Consider the following 10050-nt stretch of genomic DNA (forward strand, 5'->3'; position numbering starts at 1 on the left):
ACCATTCTCCTCTCAGGATCTTGGGCATGCATGTACACGCACTCAACATGAGTTTAAGCCACTGGATCTGGAACTCGAACCTCGGTCAACTACATGGGAGTCCAGTGACATAGCCATTATGCCAACTGCTGGTTCCAGAGCAGAACCTTTTTAATCTGATGTAATTCCAATTGTCTGTTTTGGGGATTATTACCTGTGTCTTGTGAATCTTATTTAAGAAGTCTTTGTCTGTACTGGTGTCCCCAAGGGGTTCCCTTACATTATCCACCAGTACTGTTATAGTTTGAGGTCTTTGGTTTAGATCTTTAATCTATTTTGAGTTGATTTTTGTTCATGGTGAGAGAGAGGGATCCAGTTTCATCTTTCTGCAGGTGGATATCCAGTTTTGCCAGAACCATTTGCTAAACAGAGTTAGTTTTTCCTACTAGATTGTGTGGTGCTCTTTGTCAAAAATCAGTTGCCTTTATGGTTTGGGGTTTATTTCTGGAGTCTCTATTATGTTTGATCCACTCTTCTTGCATAGTATTGCTTTGGCAATAAGGGGTCTTTTATATTTCCAGACAAATTCTGTGATTTTTTTTCTAAATCTGTGAGGAATATCTCTGATAATTTGATTGAGATTGCATTAAATTTGTGGATTGATTTAGTTATGATTGACAATTTGATTACATCAGTTCTCTCAATCCAGGACCATGGAATGTCTCTCCACTTTTTTGTATTATTTTCAATTTTTTTTTTTTTTTTTTTTTTTTTTTTTTTTATTTTTTTTTGTTTTTTTTTTATAATTTCGTGACTATTGTAAATGGAATTGCCTTCTCCAATTCTACTGTGGAAGGCCACATATTAGATCTTGCACATGAACAACTATTTGTTTATTTTGTTCCTTTACCTACTTGTCTGCTTCTGTATACCTACTTGTTCTTCCCATGAGAAAATAGCTCATGCTAGCCATACAGAAAACTGTCTTTGTTAACTAGTCCAAAAATCTTTTGGTTTAGCAATACAACTTTGCGTGGAAACCCCACTCCTCTCAGAAATAATTAACCTGCTCAATTCAGCTTCTGTAACTGTTTTCACATGGGAATCCTGCACATCTGGCAACCAACCCCTATAAAAGGCTACCCCAAACTTTGGCTGGTACTGTAGTTCTGACTCTCGGCCACCAACCTCAGGTTGTAGTCACTGACCAGCTAGTAAAGACTCTCTTAAACCTTAATCTGACTTTAGTGGTTGTTCATTCAGTTGCACTCTTTAACACTACCTCAGTCTGTTACTGTTGGTGAATAGAAATGCTATAGATTTTTCTATGTTGACTTTGTATCCTGCCACTTTATTGTATTCATTTATCACTTCTAGGAGTTGTTTTTTTTTTTTTGTAAATTATTTTGGGTTTTCTTTATATATAATCCTGACATCTGAAAATAGATATAATTTCACTTCTTTTTTTCCTATTTTAATGGCTTTTTTTTTTTTTGTCTGATTGCATTGGTTAGGACTTCCAGTACCATACTGAAAAGGAGTGGAGAAAATGGGTAGCCATGTCTTGTTCTAGTTTTTGGTGTAAAAACTTTCAGTTTTTCCCCATTCAGTATGATGCTAGCTATGGATTTTTAATATATGACTTTTATTGTGTTGAGAAATGTCCCTTCTAAGCTGATTTTGCTGAGAGTCTTAATCATGAAGTGATACTGTATTTTATCAAATACTTTTTCTGCATCAATTTTATGATCATATGATTTTTGTCTTTTTTCCTACTAATCTGGTGCATTACATTTATTATCTTGTGGAGAAGAGATGGTGGTGTGATAAGGCCCATTAGGGAGTGCTTCTTCCTTTATCTCTCTACTTCTGCCTCTCTCTCTCTGAGTGCACATACCCTGTGACAAATAAAAAAGAAAGAAAAAAAGGAAGAAATGCAAAAGGAATGAAAAAAACTCTATGTCTGAGATAGAATATGGATGCAGGGTCAAGGGAAAAGATCTTGAAAGTACCAGAATTATGGAATAAATTGAATGTTATGAGAGGAATCTCAATCTTTATTCTTCACATAAAAGACAAGTACTAAAAGCTTTTTAAGACAGTGTATGTTGACTTTTAGTTATTTTTAAATTAAATACTCTTTTTTTTTTTTTTTTTTTTTTAAATTAAAATCTTTTTTTTTTTTTTTTTTTGCTATAGGGCTTGTGTGCTCGCCAGAAAGACAGAGAGAAACAGAGAGACAGAAAGCAAGAAATCACCCCCTGGGGGGGATGGCCACACCACAATCCCTTCCCCTCCATTCTCCTCTCTGGATCTTGGGCATGGACGTATGCACGCCGGGTGTGAGTTTAAGCCCCCGGGTCCTGGACTCAATTCGCAGTCGACTAACTACATGAGAGTCCAGCAACATAGCCATTATGCCAATTGCTGGTCCCTAAATTAAATATTCTATAGTTAGAGACTGTCCTGCAGATATGATTGACTGGAGTCAAATATACTAACCAGGAAGCTATAACTTCTGTCCACCAGATTCCAAATCAGTAACATCACCAGTGTTGCAGAGAACTGGGTGAATGCACAAAAATGATATTAAATGTGTCCTCTCACAATTTGTGTGATACACCTTAATTGTGATGGAATTAGTGAAGTGAAAACTTAGGCTGTGGGATTAAGAGTTAGGGCCTTTGGGAGGTGATTAGGTTTAAGGTAATAGGGTGAGGTCCCGATTCTTGAATACCTGTGGATTTGTAAGAAGAAGGCGTGAAACTGACACACACAGAGACACAGACACATGCTCTGTGCTTGCTGTGTCTCCATGTGATGCCTTCTACCAAGTACAGCCAGAAAGAGGACCTCCACCAGAAAGAGGACTCTCAGCAGAGGTGTCCCCTTCAGTGTAGACCTCAAAAATCAGGAGTTAAATAAACCTATTTTCCTAAATTACCCAGCTTCAAGTATTCTGTTATTAAGAAATAGAGAACTAAAAGAAATATCCTCTAAATTGTAGTACTAATTAAGTAATATACATGTATTTCATGGCTTCTTTCCTTTTTTTAAAGTTTTTGCCATAGGGTCCATGAGCTCACAGAGTTCATGAGAGGAGAGAGATGAAAAAAGGGAGAGGGAAAGTGAAAATCACCACCTAGGGGAGATGGCAATGCTGAAATCCCTTCTCCTTTAGTTTCCTCTCGAGATTTTGGGCATACAGGCACACGTGTCCAGCATGATTTTTAAGGACTCAAACCAAGGTTGGTTATGTGGGGATCCAGCATCTCCATAGTTTCTTTTTAAAGAAAGCTTCATAGATAGCCTAAACTACAGGCTTTGTATAATTGTGTATTTTAAATTTTACCTAACTTTCAAGTTTATATGAAAAGTGATATATGGAAGGAATAAATCTGTACCATAAGCAAGAATGGAATCATACCAATGGGTGAGATTTTTTTTTGTATTTGTGAAAGTGAAGTCAGTCACCCATTTTCTGACTCACGTTCTTTCTTTTTCTCCCTGGCTCATTAGACTTTTTCTTTTATCATTGGTTTATATAAATTTTTTTTTCTTTTTATTTTATTTTATTTTATTATCATCATAATCTTCTTTCTATTACACTAGATTACATATAACTTTACATTGACTTCCATTGCTTTTTCAAAAGGGAATGCCATGCATGTCAGTCAATACAGAGATATCAATCTCCCCGCTTTATCATTCAATATCTTTTCCATGCTTTTCCCAATAATTATTATTATAATTTTTTTAATGGGTGAGATTTTTTTGTATTTGTGAAAGTGAAGTCAGTCACCCATTTTCTGACTCGCGTTCTTTCTTTTTCTCCTTGGCTCATTAGACTTTTTCTTTTGTCATTGGTTTATATAAATTTTTATATCATGTTTTTAGGTGTTTTGTATTTTTTAGTCAGTGTTTGATTTCTCTTTGTTTGGTATTTATCCCACTTGAGATTTTATGAACTTCTCAGATTCTTGGTTGAATGCTTTAATTTTTTTTGGAAAATTCTTGCCCATTATTCTTCTAATTTTTTTTGTCTCATTTTCTTCTTTTTCCTCTAAGATTCCAGTTACATATATGTTAGACAATTCTGTTTCTTTTCTTTCACAATACGTCAATGTTCTGATGTGGTTTTACTCTTTTTTTTTCATGTTTAATTTTTCATAATACCTATTGACTCATATTCAAGGTATCTGTCCTTCCTCTTTGGTGTCTCATTTACTGATGAATTTACTCACCAAAGACATTCTTTGCCTCTATTTTCATGTGCTTAAAAAATTATTTCTAAATTTTTTTACTTAACCCTTTAAAACATAACTTTCATCTCTGTCTCTCTCTGAAATTCTCCATCTGTTCATGCATGGCAACTTTAACATATCAGTTACAATAATTTTCAATTTCATGACTTGATTTGTCTTTGATATTAGATTGCTTCTTTTTGTTGCTGTTTATTTTTATCTCACATTTTTCAACTTAAGTTTGATCATTTTGTGAAATACAATAAACATGAAGATAACCATTACTTTAAATAACAAGATAGTCTGAGCTAAAATTTAAAATTCCTTTTAAGAGTTGAAGTGTCTATTTAAAATACCAAGTTAAAAGAAATATTAACTTTTAACTTTGATAGAGTGTGAGTGTTGGAGAATATTATTAAATGCATCAGTTAGAAGAATAAACTACATTAAGACTCTCCTTAGATCTAGATAATATCTAAATAAATAGGGTATATGAAAGTAGTGGGAAGTTGCTCGATCATTAACATTTCTATAGACTTTGACAATTACATTGTTCGAAATAAGATGGTGTAGGTATCCCTGATTCCTTTAAAAAAGATTCAATTCTACCTTAGGGTATCTGAATTATAATAGATTATGTTCTGCCAGAAGCAGATTCTAAGATATGATTCAAGAGCAAGTAATTTATTCATCAACAGCTGATGAATGACAAAGTAAGATAAAAAAAGAGAATACAGCCAATAAATTGTAATTTGTCAACAAAATTACAACTGTGAACAACCAAGCCTATTATTTTTTTTTTCCTTAGAAAGAAGTTTTGCTATAGGGCACATGCGCTCCCAGAGAGATAGAAAGTGAGAAATCACCCCCCGGGGGGGCAATCCCTTCTCCTCCATTCTCTTGGGATCTTGGACATGCACACACATGTATCCACTGTGAGTTTAAGCCACTGAATCTGGGAATCAAATTTTGTTCAATTACATGGGAGTCCAACAACATAGCCATTATGCCAACTGCTGGTCCCCTGGCTTGAGTTTTAAGCCACCATTTGGGTTGGTTCCATGTCTTAGCAATCGTGAATAGTGCTGCAATAAGAATCAATGTGCAAGCACTTTTCCAGTGAAGACTTCTTCTGTCCTTTGAGTAGACACCGAGGAGTGGGATTGCTGGATCATTGGTCCAGCCACTGCGGAGAATTGGAGGAGTCCGACCCAGCGAGGCCCCAGGATCTGTCTGAGTCCCCCGACCTTTGAGCTCTGCTTCCTGTCAGATCAACATGTTGGCAAGACCACTGTTGTGAGCCCACCATCCCCCTCAGGATTCCTCAAATTAAGTTATAGATCCCTACAAAACTGTATAAGTATCATTCTTTATTAAGATCCATAAGAACTAATATCTATTCTTGAGATTTTCTTTTCTCAGCACCATTCCCAGTAATCACAAGATGGCTGCTGCACAGCATCAGCTGATAATCATCTCTGCTTTCCGGAACTGCTTTCCCAAAACTGCATTCCATGGAGACCCACCTACAATTGCAGAACTGCACTAGACCCACCCTTAATCAAACCCTGAATTGCACTAGACCCACCCTTAATCAAACCCTGAATTGCACTAGACCCACCCTTAATCAAACCCTGAATTGCACTAGACCCACCCTTAATCAAACCCTGAATTGCACTAGACCCACCCTTAATCAAACCCTGAATTGCACTAGACCCACCCTTAATCAAACCCTGAATTGCACTAGACCCACCCTTAATCCAACTCTGAATAGAATCTATGTTCTCTATTGTTAAAAACTTTATGAGCTGTTAATTAAAACACTAGCCCCTCTCCCTTTACTTGCATGTAACACGTTTTCAATAAAAACGCATGATGATTCCTAGCAGTTGTCACTCCTCAGAGAGCGATCTCTGAGGGGTGTCTGGCATAGGACGTGCATGAAAAGGCATCGAGGCCTCTGTCTTCTGTTCACCTTCGCCGCCTTCGTCAAGATAACCCACCAACACCGAGGCTGGTCCCCGGCAGAGAATAATTTGGAGATTCCTCAAATATCTACAAATAGATCTACTGTATGATCCAGCAATCTCACTCCTCGGTATCATTTTTCAGTATTTACACTCTGTCTTAAGTGAGGCTATAATGGCTTAGGTATCAGACAATACCCTAGGCTACATTTGTACTATTAAAAAATATATGGTCAAGCACCAACAGTATCTGAGTGAAAGAATCTATAGGAACCCATGGGCAATATGATGTGAGATTCACACTGAATAAGCCAGTCAACACTAGCTATGCTATAGTGGATGAGGCCAACCTTCAACTAATTCACCCTCAAAAAAATACGAAAATTGGGACCAGCAGTTAGCGTAATGGCTATGTCGCTGGACTCCCACATAGTCTACGATGGTTCGAGTCCCAGACCCGGTGGCTTAAACTCACGCAGGGTGCGTGTGCATGCATGCCCAAGATCCTGAGAAGAGAATGGAGAAGAAGGGATTGCGGTGTGGTCATCACCCCTGGGGGGTGATTTCTCACTTTCTATCTCTCCGTCTCTCTCTGCCTGTCTGGCGAGCTCATGCACCTTATAGCAAAAACCTCTTAAAAATATATACTAAAATTGCGGTTTATCCAAAAATAGCTAAAGAAAGGATGAAAACTGCTTTTGTTGGGCAGAGCATGAAGCCTGGATTCCCATTCAAAATCCCTCTGCAGATACTTTGTCTAAACACTACTCCTAGAGTCAATCATTTTTTTCTAGAATCAATCATTACTTTATTAAGCTTGTCCCATTTTCTTCATACTGTCAGAAAAAGACTACAGATAGTCTTTTTAACACTGGAGTGTGTTTGTGGGTTTTTTTGCTTTGTTTTGTTTTTTTGTTTTTTGTTTTTTTTTTCTTTTTTGCCAGATTCATAGTCTCTTTCTGATATAAGTGCTATCCACTTGTGGTTACTTAGATCACAAATCCAAGATTTCCCTGGTTTGAAGAAAATGGCTAGATAAGCCATACATTAGACTGAGTGAACCTTACCTTCCAAATATGTATTAACCAGTTGAAGAGGGTTTAACCTCACTACAGATTCCCAGTTGTGATGAGATATTTTGTAATTACTCTTAAAAAAAAATCGTCAGTTTTGATGCAGAAATTTGACTTACTATCACAAAGATCATGCTGCCACTTCACTCCACTGTTGTATACTCCACTGCCTAGGGCCCAACTGCCAGTGTAAACTGCTATCTCTTGGGCCACACTGCTACTGCATCCTCATCTATGTTGTGCCCTGTTATAATTGGATTTATACTGCTATTGTGTCCCATCCCCACAGGTTAAGTCACCACAGCACACTCCAGAGATCTGGATCTTGATTCTGTAGAAAATACACAGAAATGCACACCTCAGTCACCAGACTCATTGCTACAGCAAGTTCATCTATTCCCCAGCCCATAGAAATAAAAATAAAAAAGAGTGAAAAAATCCTCCACAACTTATGGAATACATGAAGTAAACCAATATTTACACTATGGGAGTCAAGAAGGAGACAAATAAGAGAAACGATAAGAAACTTATTTAGTGCAATAATTAATGGAACATTTCCCAAATCTTCAGAGAGGTATGGCTATCCAGATTGAAACTCAAAAGTCTCCAAATAGATTAAATTTAAAAAGATCTTCATCAACTTCTTCAAACAGTCAAAAGTCAAAGACAGAGAATTTTGAAAGGAGCAAGAGAAAAATGATTTGTCAAAAACAAAGGAAAACTTGCAAGAATATTGCTGAGTTTCTCAGCCAAAAGGTAAATAAATAATCCTAATTAGAGTACTCAAAATTGAAAATTTTTATTCAGATCTAATCATTATACGTAAAACAGTAGAAACTGAGATGAATATATTTAAAAGGGCAAATAAAAACAATTTTATCTTCAGTACAAAGGTTCAAAGAAAATGAGTAGGGCCAGCTGGTATGATGGTGGTCAAGGCAGCTGGATCCCACATACCCTTAATTGATCATTTAAGTCTTAGATTTGGCTTCTTGGGGGAAAAAAAAGAAATATAGTATCAAAAATAACAAGAGGAGGGAACCAGCAGTTAGCGTAATGGCTATGTGGCTGGATTCCCATGTAGTCAACCAAGGTTCACGTCCCAGACCCGGTGGCTTAGAACTCACACCAGGTGCGTGTGTGTGTGTGCCCAAGATATCGAGAGGAGAATGGAGGAGAAGGGACTGTGGTGTGACCATCCCCCCTGGGGGGTGATTTCTCACTTTCTGTCTCTGTGTCTCTCTCTGTCTGTCTGGCGAGCACATGCGCCCAATAGCAAAAACCTCTCAAAAAAAAAGTTTAAAAAAATAACAAGAGGACAGCTCTGGTAGTGCAGCAGTAAAGCAACAACACTCCATGATTCTGTGGTCATACAGTAAGGTCCCACATTTGTGCCTAAAGGTAAGTCTGTATTGGTTGGGCACACATGTACATGCCTGTGATCATAGCTGGTAGATGCTGTAAGTGGGTTATAATGTGAAAATAACTCCTCTTTCTCTCTCATGAATGAAATAAACTTAAAAACACAGATACAATTTTCTCCAATGAACATACAAAATAAAAAGATGCAACTTGTGAACATTAACAACATTAAATGTGGTATGAGGATGGGCAAAAGTGTAGAACTTAAGATACTTTCTGAAAGTCTCATGGTAATTGCAAAACAAAAATATATTGCAGATATGTCTCAACTGAAAATTGGCCTAGAGGATATAGACATCTAGTTTCCAAAGTGAGGGTTTTGTCCTGAATGAGCATTATTGACTTTCTTTTCAACTCTAAATTCAAAATTGATATTCTAAATTTGCATAATAGGTGAAGAACAATTTATCATTTTTACTCTTTTCTCTATTAGTGTATAGAATAGCTCCATATATATTGTCCTATTAGTTTCTGATTAAGAGGCCTAAGAAAATTATCACTGATGACCTTAGCCCATCTTCTCATAACTCCATGAAAAAATAAGGAAGTTTGAGCAATATAACTTAGTTATCCACACTTTGAAAAGGTTTTCTACAGTATGAAATAATCTCTGAAACATTTTAGTCATTTTTTTTTCTATTTGGCCCATTCTTCTACTATTTCGTTCATTCTCCCTTTCTTTCTTTCTTTCTTTCTTTCTTTCTTTCTTTCTTTCTTTCTTTCTTTTTTTAAGAGAAATTTTTGCTATACAGCATGGGCACTCTTGCCAGAGAGGCAGAGAGAGAGAGAGACAATGAGAAATTACCCCACAGCGGATGGCCATGCCACTACAATCCCTTCTCTTCCATTCTTCTCTCAGGATTTGGGCACACATACACCCAGAGTGAGTTTCAAGCCACCAGGTCCAAGACTAGTACTGCAGTTGACTACATGGGAGTGCAGCAACATAACTATTATGTCATCTTCTGGTCCCTCTTCTATTTCAAGTTTATAATTTAAAAAAACGTTAAGGCCTTTTGAGTCACTCTTTCTCTGTCTGCTCAGGCCTACTTCTACCTCTCAAGAATGTACTTTTACTTAATAAGCTACCTTTTCCTTATTCTAAAAAAAAATAAAGAAACAAAGAAAGAAAGAAAGAAAGAAAGAAAGAAAGAAAGAAAGAAAGAAAGAAAGAAAGAAAGAAAGAAAGAAGAAAGAAAGCAAAGCAAAGAAAAGAAAAGAAATTCTAAAATGCATGTATCCTTGGGCTAGCAGGTGGTGTGAAAATTAAGGTGCTGGGCCCCACAAAACCAGCTACACAGTTCAAGTCCCAGACCTGGCAGTTTGAGAATCACATCAAACATGTGTGCATGGATGCCTGAAATC

This window comes from Tupaia chinensis, unplaced genomic scaffold (assembly GCF_000334495.1).
Source record: "Tupaia chinensis unplaced genomic scaffold, TupChi_1.0 Scaffold143794_1, whole genome shotgun sequence".
Classification (NCBI taxonomy): Eukaryota; Metazoa; Chordata; class Mammalia; order Scandentia; family Tupaiidae; genus Tupaia; species Tupaia belangeri.